The sequence below is a fragment of the Electrophorus electricus genome, chromosome 14 (assembly GCF_013358815.1).
Source record: "Electrophorus electricus isolate fEleEle1 chromosome 14, fEleEle1.pri, whole genome shotgun sequence".
Taxonomy (NCBI): Eukaryota; Metazoa; Chordata; class Actinopteri; order Gymnotiformes; family Gymnotidae; genus Electrophorus; species Electrophorus electricus.
In genome coordinates this window covers 19,677,859-19,701,133 of record NC_049548.1, presented here as the reverse complement: position 1 = coordinate 19,701,133, position 23,275 = coordinate 19,677,859, and the positions used below count along the sequence as shown (strand labels likewise).

Genomic DNA, 23,275 nt, shown 5'->3' with positions numbered 1-23,275 from the left:
ACCTTACATGACCAATATGATAGTGTGAACAGGAGCTGTTTTTATTTATTTATTCTTAATGTAAACAGTATTCTAAAGATATATGTAACATTTTTGGAAAACCATTACCAGTTTGTTAATAAAGTATAATGACAGAATAATGTGCATAAAAATTAGGTTAGAGGCGTTTTACAATTTGGGTTTCAGATGGAAAATCAATAGATGGCCATGCAGTCCACAACATTACCCTTTAATCATCCCTGTTGTTACTGAACATGAACACAGCACTAGAGAGCCACTGATGGACATTTAAATGGAGGCCTTTATTATATGCGGAGTGCAAATATAACCATGTTTGTAATTCCAACCGTGAACAAGCCCAAAATTGATATTAATGTAGCAATATGCTAAGAAATGTCGAAATGCATTTTTCTCTCCATCAGTGTGGGTGCATTCAAACAGCACATTTCCTCTATGGGATATGCTCTGGATGAACACTGACACCTCATAGTCTGCTGAAGCACCACAGTAGCTATGTGGCCATTCTTAAGGGCCAGTGCTGACATGTGCCTTTACTGGGCCTGAAACCAATTACTGTGCAGTAGGCCAACCTCTTCAGTGCTGACAGCAGCCATCGGATTCAGCCTAGTACTTAAAATGCTTTTACAATAAGCAAAATGAGTTTGTACAGTCAATATATGAGACCAAAGTCTCTAAATCAGCCCAAATACTCCACACAGAGAATAGACAGAGGAAGCAAAAAGGGATATTTGTCAACTAAGCTCATTTGGGTAAATTATTTCGTCTGCATGCACAGAAATAGCTGGATGCTGGCCACATCAGGAAGCTACTAAGAGGAAAATAGCAGAATGAAATACAGGAGTAAGAGTGATTCAGTATTACAGCTGTGTTAAATACAGGAGTATGTGTGATTCAGTATTACAGCTGTGTTAAATACAGGAGTATGAGTGATTCAGTATTACAGCTGTGTTAAATACAGGAGTAAGAGTGATTCAGTATTACAGCTGTATAAAATACAGGAGTATGAGTGATTCAATATTACAGCTGTGTGAAATACAGGAGTATGAGTGATTCAGTTTTACAGCTGTGTGAAATACAACAATATGATGCTTGTGCAGTAACATTTGTGTATAGACAAAGGTGTGTTCAGTTGGTATTGTTATAAACCTGATTATAAGCTGTTATAACATAAACCCATTTAGCTCAGTCAGCCTGGTGATTGGATTTATTTTGATGTGGTGGAACACTATATTTGTGTGTTGGTTCAGGCCACAGGTGCAAGCCAGCTGACATTTTAGAGCACAGAGGAGGATGAACTAAAATCCTATACCTGATCCACTATTCATCTTCCATTAAGATGTCATTAAAACAAGGAATTGAGTCATGGAAAAAATAACCGGAATGGTTAATTAGGAATATGAACCCAGGCAGAAAGAAAGCGAAAGTCATCCTTTCATCCCTGCACCCACCCAGTTGTACTCCTCCGGTCTCAGCATTCCACTAAAGCTCTCACCTGCTTTCCTTGTTGTTTCTCTGGCTCCCTCTCCCCACCCCACACCCAGAACCTACTGTGACGGTATCTGACACTTAAACATTATATTAGAAAAGGAGCTGTTTTGACCATGTGTTTGCAATGGCCTCTTACAACATTTTTTACTTGTTACTGTGTACTTACCAGCAGGTTACTATGTGCTGCCCAGCAGACCACACATTGCTTCAAAGCTCGTGGACCCATCCACTCTGCCATTAAACATCATCAGCGGACAAGGACAGAATCATCAGGACTGTCTAATGATGGACATACATCACTTCTGTTCATCCTCTTTAGTGAGAAACTAAGCAAGAAAGACGGGTGCCCTGTGTGCAGAAAACTCCCCCGCGGCAGCCAAGGAGAAAAGCCCCAGGGGGGCAATTAAAAGTGAGAAGGGAGAACATGGGAGGGAGTGGGGCCACAGACTTAGAGGCATGGTAACCTTTCACTGCTCTACACTGAGGAGTCTAAATATGTGCTAATGTGTGACAGAGAGGCAGCAGGGACTGACCAGCCTCCTCCACTCTCACCCTGGAAAGGAGGGATGTATATATATAATATACACGAGCACACAGATATATATTCAAAAGTGTAGTAAGGTACAGAGTTTCCAGAGAAACAGAATGTTTCAGACAGAGGTCCTTCATTAGCTGTGCAAGCAAAGTGCTTCAAGGAAACACTGAAGCACAGAAGCACTGAAGCACTATTGAAAATTGTAGTGAAGAACCCAAGGTTTCCAGAGAAACAGTGGTCCTTCATGAGCTCCATAAAGCAGTGTTTAATTTTATGGAGCAAGAACCAGTTGATATCTGAAAAAAAGTAGATGTTTAAATCATAACATTCATTCCATGTGGTTCTAAAGCTCCAAGAGTGTAGATCAGTTCTTTTTCTTTGAATTTCCTAATTTCACCGCTGCCAAAGCAACAACTGGAAATGCAAACAAATATGTCATTAATGCAGTGCATTAATGCAAATATGTCATTAATGCAAATATGTCATTAATGCCATTACTATTAAAATACATTGCCATTGGAAATGACAAATCCTTAATTCTGATGGTATGAAGGTGCTCAACAAACCGAACAGCAAGTCTTCTCTTGGTTTCTCCAATATAAAGCTGATTACATCTCTTACAACTAATATAGTAGACAACTCCCATAGTGATGCATGAGGAGGAATGGGCGATGATAATTGATCCTTTTGTGCCAGTTATTTTAGTGGCTTTGTTAATAAATGTACAAGTAGAACATCTAGAGTGGCTGCAGGCTACAGTACCACAGCCATTATCTGAATGATCATTTATCTCACTCTTGACTAACATGTCTTTGATGTTTTTGTCTCTGTAGGAGATCAGTGGAGGATCCTTAAACAGAGATGCGGTCTCTACGTCACTATAGTACATGAAACAGAACAGCGTAATATGCATTTGTGTTCATCTAAAGTGACTAAAGGGAGAAATAAGTCTTGCCAATGCTGTGAGCTATAATTCCTGAGTCTCGATGGTGCTAGTGCCTTCTGGCTGAGACCTCTGGATGAAGAACCTCGTTCATGGCCCCTTCAAGAGGTATTGTTTTCCATGCTTACCATTTGGGATCAGCAGTGCACCAGAAATATTTCAGTGAGAGATTAGAAGGCTCCTGGGTGAAGTGAAATAAATTACATGCTATATGGAAGACATCCTGGCTTATGGCAAGAACAGAGAGGATCATGACAAGCACCTGGTAGAGGTGCTGGGAACTATGAGTGAGTCAGGGTTGAAACTGAATAAAGACAAGGGTCACCCGCACCAAAGCTAGATCAGAGCATGATGCGATCCAGACAAAGTGCAGGCAATAAAGGAACTGGAAGCATGTCACAGCTTCAAAGACCTGAGACGGGTTTTAGGTATGATCGAGTAACTCTGGAGATACTTACCAAAATCATCCACTGGCCTACAGTCACTGGACAACCTGTCACAGTCAATGTGGATATGGGGACACAGTCAAGCAACAGAGATGCTGCCATCCACTCCAGGTCTGGCCTTCTACGGATACTGCACAACCCACCGTAATGGGTGCAGATGCCAGTTCAGACCCCAGTGGGGTTCCACTGCTGGTTACAATGATGTTACAATGATGAGATTCAGTTCTGTTGCTGAGTACGCACTTGGGAGTACACTCACTGTCATCGCCCACTTTGACCTAGAGGAGGATCTAGAAGCTCACATACAGACCAGTGTCCTCTAGTGCTATAGTGAGCAATGAGGATGAGGAGACACGGATAGTGTGGAGATACACAAGAGCAGGATGGCCAAAACAGTGACACCATTGGCCAAGCCACAGAGGACTGTTGAGTGAATCAGACTGACTACTGCTTTAAAGGCAGGGAATTGTAACTGATATCAAACTCACGAATGAGAAATAGAACTAATAAGGGCCATCAAGAACTGACTAAATGTAGAGAACGTGCTTGGATGTTGATATGGTGGCCAGGAATAGGGACAGATATCAAGAACAAAATGATTCAGTGCAGTCAATGCTGGAGACATTGCCCCAGCCAAATGCAGGGAACCATGATGACAGACTTTGGCAGTGGATAGTTGCAGATCTCTGTGAAGTGGAAAGAGAACAATACCTAGTTGTTGTGGACTATTTCACAACAGTCCTAGAAATTGCCCACATATCTGATATGCACTGCAGCAGCAAATAGTCATACAAAGCCCCCCCCCCAAAAAAAAAAAAAACTGGACCAGGAAAATCCCTTTCTTGCCCTGCTCAGTTACAGAGCAACACCTGTGTCACAGTTACAGAGCAACACCTGTGTCACAGCTACGCTACAGAGCAACACCAGTCACACCTACAGAGCAACACCAGTGTCACATCTGCAGAGCAACACCAGTGTCACATGTACAGAGCAACACCTGTGTCACAGTTACAGAGCAACACATGTCATATCTACAGGCTATAGGTCTGTACAGTTGCAAACTGGAGATGTGCACATCAGGACAGATGAAAAGAGAATGAACCAGGTGTACATCAGGACAGATGAAGAAAGAGAGAGAGTAAACCATGGTGTATGTCAGAACAGATGGAGAGAGAGAGAGAGAGAGAGAGAGAAAGAGAGAGAGAGAGAGAACCATGGTGTATGTCAGGACAGAGGGAGAGAGAGAGTAAATCATATGTACATCAAAACATGAAGAGAGAGAGAGTGAATCATGTGTACATCATAAGAGAGGAAGAGAGAGAGAGTGAACTATGTGTACATCAGGAGAGATGGACAGAGTGAACCATGTGTATATCAGAACAGATGCGAGAGAGAGAGAAAAAAACATGTCTACATCAGGACAGATGGAGAGTGAGAGTGAACCATATGTATATCAGGAGAGATGGAGAGAGAGAGTGAACCATGTGTATATCAGGAGAGATGGAGAGAGAGTGAACCATGTGTATATCAGGAGAGATGGAGAGAGAGAGTGAACCATGTGTATATCAGGAGAGATGGAGAGAGAGAGTGAACCATGTGTATATCAGGAGAGATGGAGAGTGAGAGTGAACCATGTGTATATCAGGAGAGATGGAGAGAGAGAGTGAACCATGTGTATATCAGGAGAGATGGAGAGAGAGAGTGAACCATGTGTATATCAGGAGAGATGGAGAGTGAGAGTGAACCATGTGTATATCAGGAGAGATGGAGAGAGAGTGAACCATGTGTATATCAGGAGAGATGGAGAGAGAGTGAACCATGTGTATATCAGGAGAGATGGAGAGTGAGAGTGAACCATGTGTATATAAGGAGAGATGGAGAGAGAGAGTGAACCATGTGTATATCAGGAGAGATGGAGAGTGAGAGTGAACCATGTGTATATCAGGAGAGATGGAGAGAGAGAGTGAACCATGTGTATATCAGGAGAGATGGAGAGAGAGAGTGAACCATGTGTATATCAGGAGAGATGGAGAGAGAGAGTGAACCATGTGTATATCAGGAGAGATGGAGAGTGAGAGTGAACCATGTGTATATCAGGAGAGATGGAGAGAGAGAGTGAACCATGTGTATATCAGGAGAGATGAACCATGTGTATATCAGGAGAGATGGAGAGAGAGAGTGAACCATGTGTATATCAGGAGAGATGGAGAGAGAGAGTGAACCATGTGTATATCAGGAGAGATGGAGAGAGAGAGTGAACCATGTGTATATCAGGAGAGATGGAGAGAGAGAGTGAACCATGTGTATATCAGGAGAGATGGATAGAGAGAGTGAACCATGTGTATATCAGGAGAGATGGAGAGAGAGAGTGAACCATGTGTATATCAGGAGAGATGGAGAGTGAGAGTGAACCATGTGTATATCAGGAGAGATGGAGAGAGAGTGAACCATGTGTATATCAGGAGAGATGGAGAGAGAGTGAACCATGTGTATATCAGGAGAGATGGAGAGTGAGAGTGAACCATGTGTATATCAGGAGAGATGGAGAGAGAGAGTGAACCATGTGTATATCAGGAGAGATGGAGAGTGAGAGTGAACCATGTGTATATCAGGAGAGATGGAGAGAGAGAGTGAACCATGTGTATATCAGGAGAGATGGAGAGAGAGAGTGAACCATGTGTATATCAGGAGAGATGGAGAGTGAGAGTGAACCATGTGTATATCAGGAGAGATAGAGAGTGAGAGTGAACCATGTGTATATCAGGAGAGATGGAGAGAGAGAGTGAACCATGTGTATATCAGGAGAGATGGAGAGAGAGAGTGAACCATGTGTATATCAGGAGAGATGGAGAGAGAGAGTGAACCATGTGTATATCAGGAGAGATGGAGAGTGAGAGTGAACCATGTGTATATCAGGAGAGATGTCGAGAGAGAATGAACCATGTGTATATCAGGAGAGATGAACCATGTGTATATCAGGAGAGATGGAGAGAGAGAGTGAACCATGTGTATATCAGGAGAGATGGAGAGAGAGAGTGAACCATGTGTATATCAGGAGAGATGGAGAGAGAGAGTGAACCATGTGTATATCAGGAGAGATGGAGAGAGAGAGTGAACCATGTGTATATCAGGAGAGATGGATAGAGAGAGTGAACCATGTGTATATCAGGAGAGATGGAGAGAGAGAGTGAACCATGTGTATATCAGGAGAGATGGAGAGTGAGAGTGAACCATGTGTATATCAGGAGAGATGGAGAGAGAGAGTGAACCATGTGTATATCAGGAGAGATGGAGAGTGAGAGTGAACCATGTGTATATCAGGAGAGATGGAGAGAGAGTGAACCATGTGTATATCAGGAGAGATGGAGAGAGAGTGAACCATGTGTATATCAGGAGAGATGGAGAGTGAGAGTGAACCATGTGTATATCAGGAGAGATGGAGAGAGAGTGAACCATGTGTATATCAGGAGAGATGGATTGAGAGAGTGAACCATGTGTATTTCAGGAGAGATGGAGAGTGAGAGTGAACCATGTGTATATCAGGAGAGATAGAGAGTGAGAGTGAACCATGTGTATATCAGGAGAGATGGAGAGAGAGAGTGAACCATGTGTATATCAGGAGAGATGGAGAGAGAGAGTGAACCATGTGTATATCAGGAGAGATGGAGAGAGAGAGTGAACCATGTGTATATCAGGAGAGATGGAGAGTGAGAGTGAACCATGTGTATATCAGGAGAGATGGAGAGAGAGAGTGAACCATGTGTATATCAGGAGAGATGAACCATGTGTATATCAGGAGAGATGGAGAGAGAGAGTGAACCATGTGTATATCAGGAGAGATGGAGAGAGAGAGTGAACCATGTGTATATCAGGAGAGATGGAGAGAGAGAGTGAACCATGTGTATATCAGGAGAGATGGAGAGAGAGAGTGAACCATGTGTATATCAGGAGAGATGGAGAGAGAGAGTGAACCATGTGTATATCAGGAGAGATGGAGAGAGAGAGTGAACCATGTGTATATCAGGAGAGATGAACCATGTGTATATCAGGAGAGATGGAGAGAGAGAGTGAACCATGTGTATATCAGGAGAGATGAACCATGTGTATATCAGGAGAGATGGAGAGAGACAGTGAACCATGTGTATATCAGGAGAGATGAACCATGTGTATATCAGGAGAGATGGAGAGAGAGAGTGAACCATGTGTATATCAGGAGAGATGGAGAGAGAGAGTGAACCATGTGTATATCAGGAGAGATGGAGAGAGAGAGTGAACCATGTGTATATCAGGAGAGATGGAGAGTGAGAGTGAACCATGTGTATATCAGGAGAGATGGAGAGTGAGAGTGAACCATGTGTATATCAGGAGAGATGAACCATGTGTATATCAGGAGAGATGGAGAGAGAGAGTGAACCATGTGTATATCAGGAGAGATGGAGAGAGAGAGTGAACCATGTGTATATCAGGAGAGATGGAGAGGGAGAGTGAACCATGTGTATATCAGGAGAGATGGAGAGAGAGAGTGAACCATGTGTATATCAGGAGAGATGGAGAGAGAGAGTGAACCATGTGTATATCAGGAGAGATGGAGGGTGAGAGTGAACCATGTGTATATCAGGAGAGATGGAGAGTGAGAGTGAACCATGTGTATATCAGGAGAGATGGAGAGAGAGTGAACCATGTGTATATCAGGAGAGATGGAGAGTGAGAGTGAACCATGTGTATATCAGGAGAGATGGAGAGAGAGAGTGAACCATGTGTATATCAGGAGAGATGGAGAGAGAGAGTGAACCATGTGTATATCAGGAGAGATGGAGAGTGAGAGTGAACCATGTGTATATCAGGAGAGATAGAGAGTGAGAGTGAACCATGTGTATATCAGGAGAGATGGAGAGAGAGAGTGAACCATGTGTATATCAGGAGAGATGGAGAGAGAGAGTGAACCATGTGTATATCAGGAGAGATGGAGAGAGAGAGTGAACCATGTGTATATCAGGAGAGATGGAGAGTGAGAGTGAACCATGTGTATATCAGGAGAGATGGAGAGAGAGAGTGAACCATGTGTATATCAGGAGAGATGAACCATGTGTATATCAGGAGAGATGGAGAGAGAGAGTGAACCATGTGTATATCAGGAGAGATGGAGAGAGAGAGTGAACCATGTGTATATCAGGAGAGATGGAGAGAGAGTGAACCATGTGTATATCAGGAGAGATGGAGAGAGAGTGAACCATGTGTATATCAGGAGAGATGGAGAGTGAGAGTGAACCATGTGTATATCAGGAGAGATGGAGAGAGAGAGTGAACCATGTGTATATCAGGAGAGATGGATTGAGAGAGTGAACCATGTGTATATCAGGAGAGATGGAGAGTGAGAGTGAACCATGTGTATATCAGGACAGATAGAGAGTGAGAGTGAACCATGTGTATATCAGGAGAGATGGAGAGAGAGAGTGAACCATGTGTATATCAGGAGAGATGGAGAGAGAGAGTGAACCATGTGTATATCAGGAGAGATGGAGAGAGAGAGTGAACCATGTGTATATCAGGAGAGATGGAGAGTGAGAGTGAACCATGTGTATATCAGGAGAGATGGAGAGAGAGAGTGAACCATGTGTATATCAGGAGAGATGAACCATGTGTATATCAGGAGAGATGGAGAGAGAGAGTGAACCATGTGTATATCAGGAGAGATTGAGAGAGAGAGTGAACCATGTGTATATCAGGAGAGATGGAGAGAGAGAGTGAACCATGTGTATATCAGGAGAGATGGAGAGTGAGAGTGAACCATGTGTATATCAGGAGAGATGGAGAGAGAGAGTGAACCATGTGTATATCAGGAGAGATGGAGAGAGAGAGTGAACCATGTGTATATCAGGAGAGATGAACCATGTGTATATCAGGAGAGATGGAGAGAGAGAGTGAACCATGTGTATATCAGGAGAGATGAACCATGTGTATATCAGGAGAGATGGAGAGAGACAGTGAACCATGTGTATATCAGGAGAGATGAACCATGTGTGTATCAGGAGAGATGGAGAGAGAGAGTGAACCATGTGTATATCAGGAGAGATGGAGAGAGAGAGTGAACCATGTGTATATCAGGAGAGATGGAGAGAGAGAGTGAACCATGTGTATATCAGGAGAGATGGAGAGTGAGAGTGAACCATGTGTATATCAGGAGAGATGGAGAGAGAGAGTGAACCATGTGTATATCAGGAGAGATGAACCATGTGTATATCAGGAGAGATGGAGAGAGAGAGTGAACCATGTGTATATCAGGAGAGATGGAGAGAGAGAGTGAACCATGTGTATATCAGGAGAGATGAACCATGTGTATATCAGGAGAGATGGAGAGAGAGAGTGAACCATGTGTATATCAGGAGAGATGGAGAGAGAGAGTGAACCATGTGTATATCAGGAGAGATGGAGAGAGAGAGTGAACCATGTGTATATCAGGAGAGATGGAGAGAGAGAGTGAACCATGTGTATATCAGGAGAGATGGAGAGAGAGAGTGAACCATGTGTATATCAGGAGAGATGAACCATGTGTATATCAGGAGAGATGGAGAGAGAGAGTGAACCATGTGTATATCAGGAGAGATGAACCATGTGTATATCAGGAGAGATGGAGAGAGACAGTGAACCATGTGTATATCAGGAGAGATGAACCATGTGTATATCAGGAGAGATGGAGAGAGAGAGTGAACCATGTGTATATCAGGAGAGATGGAGAGAGAGAGTGAACCATGTGTATATCAGGAGAGATGGAGAGAGAGAGTGAACCATGTGTATATCAGGAGAGATGGAGAGTGAGAGTGAACCATGTGTATATCAGGAGAGATGGAGAGAGAGAGTGAACCATGTGTATATCAGGAGAGATGAACCATGTGTATATCAGGAGAGATGGAGAGAGAGAGTGAACCATGTGTATATCAGGAGAGATGGAGAGAGAGAGTGAACCATGTGTATATCAGGAGAGATGGAGAGGGAGAGTGAACCATGTGTATATCAGGAGAGATGGAGAGAGAGAGTGAACCATGTGTATATCAGGAGAGATGGAGAGAGAGAGTGAACCATGTGTATATCAGGAGAGATGGAGGGTGAGAGTGAACCATGTGTATATCAGGAGAGATGGAGAGTGAGAGTGAACCATGTGTATATCAGGAGAGATGGAGAGAGAGTGAACCATGTGTATATCAGGAGAGATGGAGAGAGAGTGAACCATGTGTATATCAGGAGAGATGGAGAGTGAGAGTGAACCATGTGTATATCAGGAGAGATGGAGAGTGAGAGTGAACCATGTGTATATCAGGAGAGATGGAGAGAGAGAGTGAACCATGTGTATATCAGGAGAGATGAACCATGTGTATATCAGGAGAGATGGAGAGAGAGAGTGAACCATGTGTATATCAGGAGAGATGGAGAGAGAGAGTGAACCATGTGTATATCAGGAGAGATGGAGAGAGAGTGAACCATGTGTATATCAGGAGAGATGGAGAGAGAGTGAACCATGTGTATATCAGGAGAGATGGAGAGTGAGAGTGAACCATGTGTATATCAGGAGAGATGGAGAGAGAGAGTGAACCATGTGTATATCAGGAGAGATGGATTGAGAGAGTGAACCATGTGTATATCAGGAGAGATGGAGAGTGAGAGTGAACCATGTGTATATCAGGACAGATAGAGAGTGAGAGTGAACCATGTGTATATCAGGAGAGATGGAGAGAGAGAGTGAACCATGTGTATATCAGGAGAGATGGAGAGAGAGAGTGAACCATGTGTATATCAGGAGAGATGGAGAGAGAGAGTGAACCATGTGTATATCAGGAGAGATGGAGAGTGAGAGTGAACCATGTGTATATCAGGAGAGATGGAGAGAGAGAGTGAACCATGTGTATATCAGGAGAGATGAACCATGTGTATATCAGGAGAGATGGAGAGAGAGAGTGAACCATGTGTATATCAGGAGAGATGGAGAGAGAGAGTGAACCATGTGTATATCAGGAGAGATGGAGAGAGAGAGTGAACCATGTGTATATCAGGAGAGATGGAGAGAGAGAGTGAACCATGTGTATATCAGGAGAGATGGAGAGAGAGAGTGAACCATGTGTATATCAGGAGAGATGGAGAGAGAGAGTGAACCATGTGTATATCAGGAGAGATGAACCATGTGTATATCAGGAGAGATGGAGAGAGAGAGTGAACCATGTGTATATCAGGAGAGATGAACCATGTGTATATCAGGAGAGATGGAGAGAGACAGTGAACCATGTGTATATCAGGAGAGATGAACCATGTGTGTATCAGGAGAGATGGAGAGAGAGAGTGAACCATGTGTATATCAGGAGAGATGGAGAGAGAGAGTGAACCATGTGTATATCAGGAGAGATGGAGAGAGAGAGTGAACCATGTGTATATCAGGAGAGATGGAGAGTGAGAGTGAACCATGTGTATATCAGGAGAGATGGAGAGAGAGAGTGAACCATGTGTATATCAGGAGAGATGAACCATGTGTATATCAGGAGAGATGGAGAGAGAGAGTGAACCATGTGTATATCAGGAGAGATGGAGAGAGAGAGTGAACCATGTGTATATCAGGAGAGATGAACCATGTGTATATCAGGAGAGATGGAGAGAGAGAGTGAACCATGTGTATATCAGGAGAGATGGAGAGAGAGAGTGAACCATGTGTATATCAGGAGAGATGGAGAGAGAGAGTGAACCATGTGTATATCAGGAGAGATGGAGAGAGAGAGTGAACCATGTGTATATCAGGAGAGATGGAGAGAGAGAGTGAACCATGTGTATATCAGGAGAGATGAACCATGTCTATATCAGGAGAGATGGAGAGAGAGAGTGAACCATGTGTATATCAGGAGAGATGAACCATGTGTATATCAGGAGAGATGGAGAGAGACAGTGAACCATGTGTATATCAGGAGAGATGAACCATGTGTATATCAGGAGAGATGGAGAGAGAGAGTGAACCATGTGTATATCAGGAGAGATGGAGAGAGAGAGTGAACCATGTGTATATCAGGAGAGATGGAGAGAGAGAGTGAACCATGTGTATATCAGGAGAGATGGAGAGTGAGAGTGAACCATGTGTATATCAGGAGAGATGGAGAGAGAGAGTGAACCATGTGTATATCAGGAGAGATGAACCATGTGTATATCAGGAGAGATGGAGAGAGAGAGTGAACCATGTGTATATCAGGAGAGATGGAGAGAGAGAGTGAACCATGTGTATATCAGGAGAGATGGAGAGGGAGAGTGAACCATGTGTATATCAGGAGAGATGGAGAGAGAGAGTGAACCATGTGTATATCAGGAGAGATGGAGAGAGAGAGTGAACCATGTGTATATCAGGAGAGATGGAGGGTGAGAGTGAACCATGTGTATATCAGGAGAGATGGAGAGTGAGAGTGAACCATGTGTATATCAGGAGAGATGGAGAGAGAGTGAACCATGTGTATATCAGGAGAGATGGAGAGAGAGTGAACCATGTGTATATCAGGAGAGATGGAGAGTGAGAGTGAACCATGTGTATATCAGGAGAGATGGAGAGAGAGAGTGAACCATGTGTATATCAGGAGAGATGGAGAGAGAGAGTGAACCATGTGTATATCAGGAGAGATGGAGAGTGAGAGTGAACCATGTGTATATCAGGAGAGATGGAGAGGGAGTGAACCATGTGTATATCAGGAGAGATGGAGAGAGAGTGAACCATGTGTATATCAGGAGAGATGGAGAGTGAGAGTGAACCATGTGTATATCAGGAGAGATGGAGAGAGAGAGTGAACCATGTGTATATCAGGAGAGATGGAGAGTGAGAGTGAACCATGTGTATATCAGGAGAGATGGAGAGAGAGAGTGAACCATGTGTATATCAGGAGAGATGGAGAGAGAGAGTGAACCATGTGTATATCAGGAGAGATGGAGAGTGAGAGTGAACCATGTGTATAACAGGAGAGATAGAGAGTGAGAGTGAACCATGTGTATATCAGGAGAGATGGAGAGAGAGAGTGAACCATGTGTATATCAGGAGAGATGGAGAGAGAGAGTGAACCATGTGTATATCAGGAGAGATGGAGAGAGAGAGTGAACCATGTGTATATCAGGAGAGATGAACCATGTGTATATCAGGAGAGATGGAGAGAGAGAGTGAACCATGTGTATATCAGGAGAGATGAACCATGTGTATATCAGGAGAGATGGAGAGAGACAGTGAACCATGTGTATATCAGGAGAGATGAACCATGTGTGTATCAGGAGAGATGGAGAGAGAGAGTGAACCATGTGTATATCAGGAGAGATGGAGAGAGAGAGTGAACCATGTGTATATCAGGAGAGATGAACCATGTGTATATCAGGAGAGATGGAGAGTGAGAGTGAACCATGTGTATATCAGGAGAGATGGAGAGAGAGAGTGAACCATGTGTATATCAGGAGAGATGAACCATGTGTATATCAGGAGAGATGGAGAGAGAGAGTGAACCATGTGTATATCAGGAGAGATGGAGAGAGAGAGTGAACCATGTGTATATCAGGAGAGATGAACCATGTGTATATCAGGAGAGATGGAGAGTGAGAGTGAACCATGTGTATATCAGGAGAGATGGAGAGTGAGAGTGAACCATGTGTATATCAGGAGAGATGGAGAGAGAGAGTGAACCATGTGTATATCAGGAGAGATGGAGAGAGAGAGTGAACCATGTGTATATCAGGAGAGATGGAGAGAGAGAGTGAACCATGTGTATATCAGGAGAGATGAACCATGTGTATATCAGGAGAGATGGAGAGAGAGAGTGAACCATGTGTATATCAGGAGAGATGAACCATGTGTATATCAGGAGAGATGGAGAGAGAGAGTGAACCATGTGTATATCAGGAGAGATGAACCATGTGTATATCAGGAGAGATGGAGAGAGAGAGTGAACCATGTGTATATCAGGAGAGATGGAGAGAGAGAGAGTGAACCATGTGTATATCAGGAGAGATGGAGAGAGAGAGTGAACCATGTGTATATCAGGAGAGATGGAGAGTGAGAGTGAACCATGTGTATATCAGGAGAGATGGAGAGAGAGAGTGAACCATGTGTATATCAGGAGAGATGAACCATGTGTATATCAGGAGAGATGGAGAGAGAGAGTGAACCATGTGTATATCAGGAGAGATGGAGAGAGAGAGTGAACCATGTGTATATCAGGAGAGATGGAGAGGGAGAGTGAACCATGTGTATATCAGGAGAGATGGAGAGAGAGAGTGAACCATGTGTATATCAGGAGAGATGGAGAGAGAGAGTGAACCATGTGTATATCAGGAGAGATGGAGGGTGAGAGTGAACCATGTGTATATCAGGAGAGATGGAGAGTGAGAGTGAACCATGTGTATATCAGGAGAGATGGAGAGAGAGTGAACCATGTGTATATCAGGAGAGATGGAGAGAGAGTGAACCATGTGTATATCAGGAGAGATGGAGAGTGAGAGTGAACCATGTGTATATCAGGAGAGATGGAGAGAGAGAGTGAACCATGTGTATATCAGGAGAGATGGAGAGAGAGAGTGAACCATGTGTATATCAGGAGAGATGGAGAGTGAGAGTGAACCATGTGTATATCAGGAGAGATGGAGAGGGAGTGAACCATGTGTATATCAGGAGAGATGGAGAGAGAGTGAACCATGTGTATATCAGGAGAGATGGAGAGTGAGAGTGAACCATGTGTATATCAGGAGAGATGGAGAGAGAGAGTGAACCATGTGTATATCAGGAGAGATGGAGAGTGAGAGTGAACCATGTGTATATCAGGAGAGATGGAGAGAGAGAGTGAACCATGTGTATATCAGGAGAGATGGAGAGAGAGAGTGAACCATGTGTATATCAGGAGAGATGGAGAGTGAGAGTGAACCATGTGTATATCAGGAGAGATAGAGAGTGAGAGTGAACCATGTGTATATCAGGAGAGATGGAGAGAGAGAGTGAACCATGTGTATATCAGGAGAGATGGAGAGAGAGAGTGAACCATGTGTATATCAGGAGAGATGGAGAGAGAGAGTGAACCATGTGTATATCAGGAGAGATGGAGAGTGAGAGTGAACCATGTGTATATCAGGAGAGATGTCGAGAGAGAATGAACCATGTGTATATCAGGAGAGATGAACCATGTGTATATCAGGAGAGATGGAGAGAGAGAGTGAACCATGTGTATATCAGGAGAGATGGAGAGAGAGAGTGAACCATGTGTATATCAGGAGAGATGGAGAGAGAGAGTGAACCATGTGTATATCAGGAGAGATGGAGAGAGAGAGTGAACCATGTGTATATCAGGAGAGATGGAGAGTGAGAGTGAACCATGTGTATATCAGGAGAGATGGAGAGAGAGAGTGAACCATGTGTATATCAGGAGAGATGAACCATGTGTATATCAGGAGAGATGGAGAGAGAGAGTGAACCATGTGTATATCAGGAGAGATGGAGAGAGAGAGTGAACCATGTGTATATCAGGAGAGATGGAGAGGGAGAGTGAACCATGTGTATATCAGGAGAGATGGAGAGAGAGAGTGAACCATGTGTATATCAGGAGAGATGGAGAGAGAGAGTGAACCATGTGTATATCAGGAGAGATGGAGAGTGAGAGTGAACCATGTGTATATCAGGAGAGATGGAGAGTGAGAGTGAACCATGTGTATATCAGGAGAGATGGAGAGAGAGTGAACCATGTGTATATCAGGAGAGATGGAGAGAGAGTGAACCATGTGTATATCAGGAGAGATGGAGAGTGAGAGTGAACCATGTGTATATCAGGAGAGATGGAGAGAGAGAGTGAACCATGTGTATATCAGGAGAGATGGAGAGAGAGTGAACCATGTGTATATCAGGAGAGATGGAGAGAGAGAACCAGGCAGGTGACAGTGAAGAGCAGGACTGCCATTTCCACATCCTACACATGCTAAGTTCAGAAAAAACAGAAGACACTTCAGTTGGAACACCAAAGTGATGATGACACATCGGCAGACCAACTGCCTAACACACCTGCCCACCTGCCATGTAGTAACAGTAGTGAAACTTCACCTTTCATGTCCTCAGCTATACCAGCAACAGCAAAGGCTGTGTGGACCATGGGAGGACTATTGTGACATCAGCTAAATAAAGCTGATAAACTTTCATAAGAGACTTTCTATTTGAAAAAAAAAAAAATTACAGTATGTATTGTAGTTCATGATGAAGTTAAAATAGTTTTATTATCAGTAGACATGTTTGAGATTTAATGAGAGTATTTATAGCAGTACATTGCCAAGTAGGCATCGGGTCCTGCAACAGTGTGACTCGTACTGATGTAGCAACATTCATGTTTTTATGGTTGCTGTTGGCTAAGTAAAAAAAAAATGGGTGAACTGTTCAAGAATTTGCTTGGTTTGAGTGTTCTTTCCTGACAGGAACTCCCCCCTACCTTTTCCCAGACCAGCTATATTCTCTTGGACGCATGGTCACAGTTGACTTCATCATCAGGTCTCAGTGACTGGTCACTTGAAATGACAGACCTTCTCGATCTTCTTTCGTGATTTCCTTTTTTTAAGTATGAGCAAAACTTTCACCTAAATGTGAAATATTTTAAAGGTGCCCTAGACTGTATTGCATATAGAGGGTATGTGATTTTGGTCAGAGTGAAAAATGCCAAGATGCGGATTTATATGTCAATTTACAAACCTTTGATTTGGTCCTTGAATTAAACAAGCTGTTTAGTTTTTGGTGGTCTCTGAATAATAGATTAGCTCTGTTTTGTTTGGTTGATTTACAGTGAGACACAACAATAGCTAGAAATATCAAATTCCACCTGCTCTCTGGTGTGATATTGTGACGATGGCGGTTGAATGGAAGCGAGAGGCAGGGTTGCAAAGAGGTTCTCTTTATTATCCTTTGTGTATGTGATAACAGAAGCTTTAAACAAAACACAAATTGTAGAGCTCTTTACTCTTCCTCAGAAAGATGTGATGACTCTGTTTGACTTGATCTAGAAGGACCACTAATGTGCCGCCCCGTCTCCTGGTATCCGTGGGTTTAAATATGGGTAGAGAGTGAATAAGGAACATGTGAAGGCAATCAGTAATCGGGGGACTGGGAACGGGCCAGGTACGAGGTGTGATCCTTAGTAGGAGTGGGCATGTCCCTCCTGCTATCTGGCTGACCAACCGTGACAGATATTTGGCTGATGTTTTGTTTTGTTTTTGTTTCACCCAAACTTTCTAGTAGGGGAACTAAAAGACAAAACTTTTATACAAAATAGACATTGCTGCAATACAAAACACATAACACTGCTATACAAAAGACACAACACTGCTATACAAAAAGAGATTTGGACTTGGTTCATTTAATGTTAATTTTAATTTTGTCCAAACAACAGATACTGATAAAGTATAATGTATCTCCATTCTTGTCTAAGAGTGAACGTGTAAACAAGAGTGAACGTGTAAACAAGAGTAAATATATAAACAAGAGTGAACATGTAAACAAGAGTGAACGTATAAACGAGTGAACATGAAAGCTCTGTAGTATGAGGACAAAGCTGCTTGCAAAATTGCCCTCAGCCAGAGGAACAGAATGTCATTCAGAGTGACTGGGAAACAGCATTCTGACCTTTTAATTCCACAGTGACTGTACCGCTGTGGCACTAGGCTCCCAGTGCCTTACGCCCTGATAGAGGACTGACTCAAACACAACACCTCCCATCAACAGAAATTAGTATGCAGCAGTCCGGGAGTCCTGATTCATGACACACTTCACTGGAATGAGATCAGCAGCTTATAGGCTGACTTGCTGAAGCATGAGCCTACAAGGTGTGCATGCAAACAGACAGATCAATCCACACTTTAATACGAGAGCATGAAGCGGATTCACACAAACAGCAATTAACCTTTAATCTGTAGCACACACACTGACAGTGTGCTCCTGCTGGAATATCACACACATATGAGGCATCCTGCCAGAGCTTTCCCCAAACTCCATTACCCAGAATTCTTGTTGCAAATTCCATTACCCAGCATTTTTGCCTGAATGCTCCTAAAATTACCAAATAAATCATGATGTTTCACAAGCTCCCTCTACTCCTCAGCTCTCATTACAACCCACAGAGCTATCAGTCAAACCAGTCACAACTCCATTCATACACAGAGAGACAGAGAGACTCTCTGACATAAAAAACTGTCATAGTTTACAGTTATCTCTAGATCTTGAGTGCTACATATTGGTTTTACTAGCTCACACTAGTTGACACACGTATTGGTTTTACTAGCTGAAACATATTGATTTTACTAACTGATACTTATTCACTCTGTACAGCATCTCACACACATATGCACATGCATACACACACACACACACACACACACACACACATGTGCGTGTGCATGCACGCACAAACACACACACAAACAAGTGCATATCCTTCTACAACAACCCCTCCCTCTCCAACAAACACCTCCTTCTACAACAACAGTGTATGAACACTTATAATGGCTGAATGCCAACACTGCCACTTCCTGCCATTGCTAGTGATATGATGCAAAATGTAGACATGCAAAATTTCATTTGCAATTAACTTCTGCTTGGTGTTTGGTGCATGGGTTTTCACTCACCCAATTTCACAATACATTTTCTGAGGATAAGCTAAATGTTCTAAGGATAAACTACCCTTGCTGGGCCAAATTTGTTTTTGTTTCCTGGTGTTTGGTTGCCCTTGTGGCAATTACCCAGCATGCCTTGGGGGAAAGTGCATTTTCATTCAAACATCTATTGACAGTAACAGCAAGGCAGCAATAAAGCTAGAAACGCAATTGTCATGCAACACTAAATAATTCATCAAGCTAAAACCAAGCGATCACCATCCTCACAGAAGACATGTCTGATAGTCTGAGCATAGCAAAGAATGTCAGCACAGGAATTAAATTCCCAGCAAACTACAATATCATTGGAAGGGAAAGGAAAGAAACAGTATTCAGAGCCCCCCCCCCACACACACACACATGCTCACAAAGAGACACATGCTCAAACACTGAAACACAGAAGCACACTTACACACTCGTACATTCGTTGGTGTTGCTCAAAGTAAAGCCACAGTTGCACCTGTTTAATTGTGTGATTGCAGTTCTATACCAAAAGTGCAATACACTCTTGCTTCCAAAACATCCTCCCAGCCCAATACACACACCACTCCTCCAACTCACATCTCTTTAGATGACATTTACAGCATTTAGCTGACACTTTTTTTTTTTAATCTAAAGTGACTTACTATTATGACTGAATACAACTTGAGCAACTAAGGGTTAAGGGTGAGGCTTCAATTGGCAACCTTCTGATTACTAGTCAAGTACCTTAACTGCTATCATTGCCCAATAGAGCAGCTACTCTGGAAGGTGATGATCTGTCCATGGCAGTTGTCATTAGGGTTTTGGCGTATCAAGGCAACAGTGGGATCATTTCACTGACTTCAGCTGCTTTTTCAGGGCGAGTTCAGCGAGTTAAGCAGCCCCTTTCCCTCTGTCTCGTCAACCATTCACAGGTGAGTAAAACTTAATAATCTGCATGTAGATGCCATCGTCCCACCTATCACATTAGCTGCTCATTACACAAACACGCACCTCCATATGCATATTTAAATCACTATCAAAGCCCTGACCCCAACAACACCTCAGCCGCTTATGAGATTAATTACCTTACACAGTCATGCACAGATGTCTGCAAACACAAGCAACACTCTAATTAAGCTTGTTGGGGAAAACGCCATTCACTGTGTCCACATGGCCATGGTTGCCTGTTTTAGAGACATGTCCTCCACAGTATCCTGCTTTAGAGACACATCCTCCACAGTGTCCTGTTTTAGAAACACATCCTCCACATTGTCTTGTTTTAGAGACATATCCTCCACAGTGTCCTGTTTTAGAGATAGTGCCTGTTTCAGAGACAGATCTTACACAGTGTCCTGCTTTAGAGACACATCCTCCACAGCGTCCTGCTTTAGACACAGTGCCTGTTTCAGAGACATATTTTACACAGTGTCCTAGTTTAGAGACATCCTCCAGTGTCCTGCTTTAGAGACACATACTCCACAGTGTCCTGTTTTAGAAACACATCCTCCATATTTTCCTGCTTTAGAGACAGTACCTGTTTCAGAGACAGATCTTACACAGTGTCCTGCTTTAGAGACATGTCCTCCAGTGTCCTGCTTTAGAGACAGTACCTGTTTCAGAGACAGATCTTACACAGTGTACTGCTTTAGAGATATGTCCTCCAGTGTCCTGCTTTAGAGACAGTACCTGTTTCAGAGACAGATCTTACACAGTGTCCTGCTTTAGAGACATGTCCTCCAGTGTCCTGCTTTAGAGACAGTACCTGTTTCAGAGACAGATCTTACACAGTGTCCTGCTTTAGAGACACGTCCTCCAGTGTCCTGCTTTAGAGACACATACTCCACAGTGTCTTGGTTAAACCAGCAACAGCAGCCAGGCCATCATTGTATGATTTACTTCGTTCATCACAATCACTGGGATGATATAAAATAATGACAGTAATGGCAAGGGTGGACATCCAGCAAATTGTGGTGTGGTCATACCCATGAGCCCAAAATCCAGAATGCAAAGTTTTCCCTCATTACCTGCTGGCCACAATTCACCTCATTTGGGGTCAAGATATATTTTTGCTCTTTTTCTTTTTCTCTGGGCTGAGGAGTGCGATGGAGAGAATAGATGTCCTACTTTACAGAAACGGCCATGGCGAGTGAAGAGGAACTCATGTTGCAGTGTCAGTGATGGGGAGGAACCCTCACCACAATGGTCTGTAGAGCACCATCCAGCGCTGACCTGCCCACAGCATCACTTCAGAGAACAGCTCTCTCCTTTCACCACGTTTGTTGTTCTTTTTCAACAAACAGGCCAAGAGGGGTTTTAACACATATAAAGCCCTGGGCTGCCCTTCTGGACACAGAGCTCCAAATCAATAACTCTCTCCTTTAAAGCAACTTTATAAAGGAGAAAGAAGCACCACACACCAAAGCTTCATGAACAGAGGCCACCGCTGCACGATCACCAGTATGAGGCCTTCATCACCTTCATCGTCTTCATCACCTTCATGATTGACATAATTTATAACCTTCCTCTCATCATCTCTCCTGCACATCCAAAATGTCTTTCAGAACTCTCACAATAAAACAATACACTATTAAACTGATGCTTTAATAACTAATGTATATAGACATGGTTAAATCATAATAAACCAAAACAATACAGTATTATGCTTTAACATTTTAATAATATAATTTTTAGTGGAAAATATTTATAACAATAACCTTAGTAGGCATATGCAGGTTCTCCAGGGAGAAGTGTAAAGAAAAGAAAGGGACCAGGAAAGACGAATTTAGAGCTTCACTGGTCTTTCTTTTCTGCTCTACATCATAAAGCTTTTATAAGGCATATAAGGCATCATAAAGCTTTTATAAAGCAATGCTGACTCATTTAAAAACTGTACTGGCCTGAGCCAAGTCATACTCATGCACACATTCATACTCATACTCGCACTCATATGCACTCATACTCACACACACACAGACACAAATACACCTACACATATACACATACGCATACACATACGGTACACCACACAATGTACACCCACACACAGTTTTGGAGGGCACACACCACCACATGGTGTAAAACCCATACACAGTGTTAGAGGATACACAACACCACATGGTGCAAACCCATACACAGTGATGGAGGATACACACGACCACACGGTGTACACCCACACACAGTTTTGGAGGGCACACACCACCACATGGTGCAAAACCCACACACAGTGTTAGAGGATACACACCACCACATGGTGTAAACCCACACACAGTGTTGGAGGATACATACCACCACATGGTGTAAACCCACACACAGTGTATGGAGACCGTATACCAACATAATCAATTGCTGTAAGCCAAGTCTACACCAAGACATTCAATGCACACCAATACAAGCACTGTAGGCACACAGTGCACACCTTCTCTCAACTGACAATCTCACAGTTCATGAATCCATGTAATATTTCAGTTTGTAATTTAACATTAATGAATGCATTTCGTGCAGTAAAAAACAGTTCAGAATTTCCAGGGTTTTACTGCGATAGTGTCCCAGAACACATACAGACTTACATCTTAAATGTGCCAACAGCAAAAACAAGGTTTAAGTAGGTTGAGTAACAGTGGATATATCATGAAATATCACCATCATATCACCATCGGTCCCTGAGTCAGCTATCTATTCACACCTAATAGTGACAATAAGGTGTATGCCCATTTACACTCATTGATGTATATATTTTATCTACACAACCCCATAAGAAATGCATGAAATATGCAAGAAATAATCCAACACAGTAATGATCAAGCACAGTGATCATGTATCCCACTGCCATCAACAATAATTTGCTGTTACTTCAATTGGAGATGATCACGTGTTATACAAGGCCTGTATTAATGATATGGTGCATTAATAGTATGTACGAATATTCAAAGAATTAGAAAGAGAGCATTTGGTGTTGTAGGAAATAATAAAATATACCACTGTACCTGCACTACATTACTACATTATACCTGCCCTATACCTGCATTATACCTACACTACACATGCATTATACCTGCACCATACCTACATTATACCTGCACTATACCTGCATTATGCCTGCATTATACCTACACTATATCTGCACTATACCTAAATTATATCTGCACTATACCAGCACTACACCTGCATTGTACCTGCACTATACATGCATTACACCTGCACTATACCTGCATTATA

General features: G+C 42.9%; 1 protein-coding gene across 2 annotated transcripts in view; it reads right to left on the bottom strand.

Annotated features, from left to right (window-relative positions):
* Positions 1 to 23,275, bottom strand: part of LOC113588618 (cadherin-6-like) — a 59,669-nt gene that overhangs the window by 21,405 nt on the left and 14,989 nt on the right. The gene's annotated exons all lie outside the window — the stretch shown is intronic.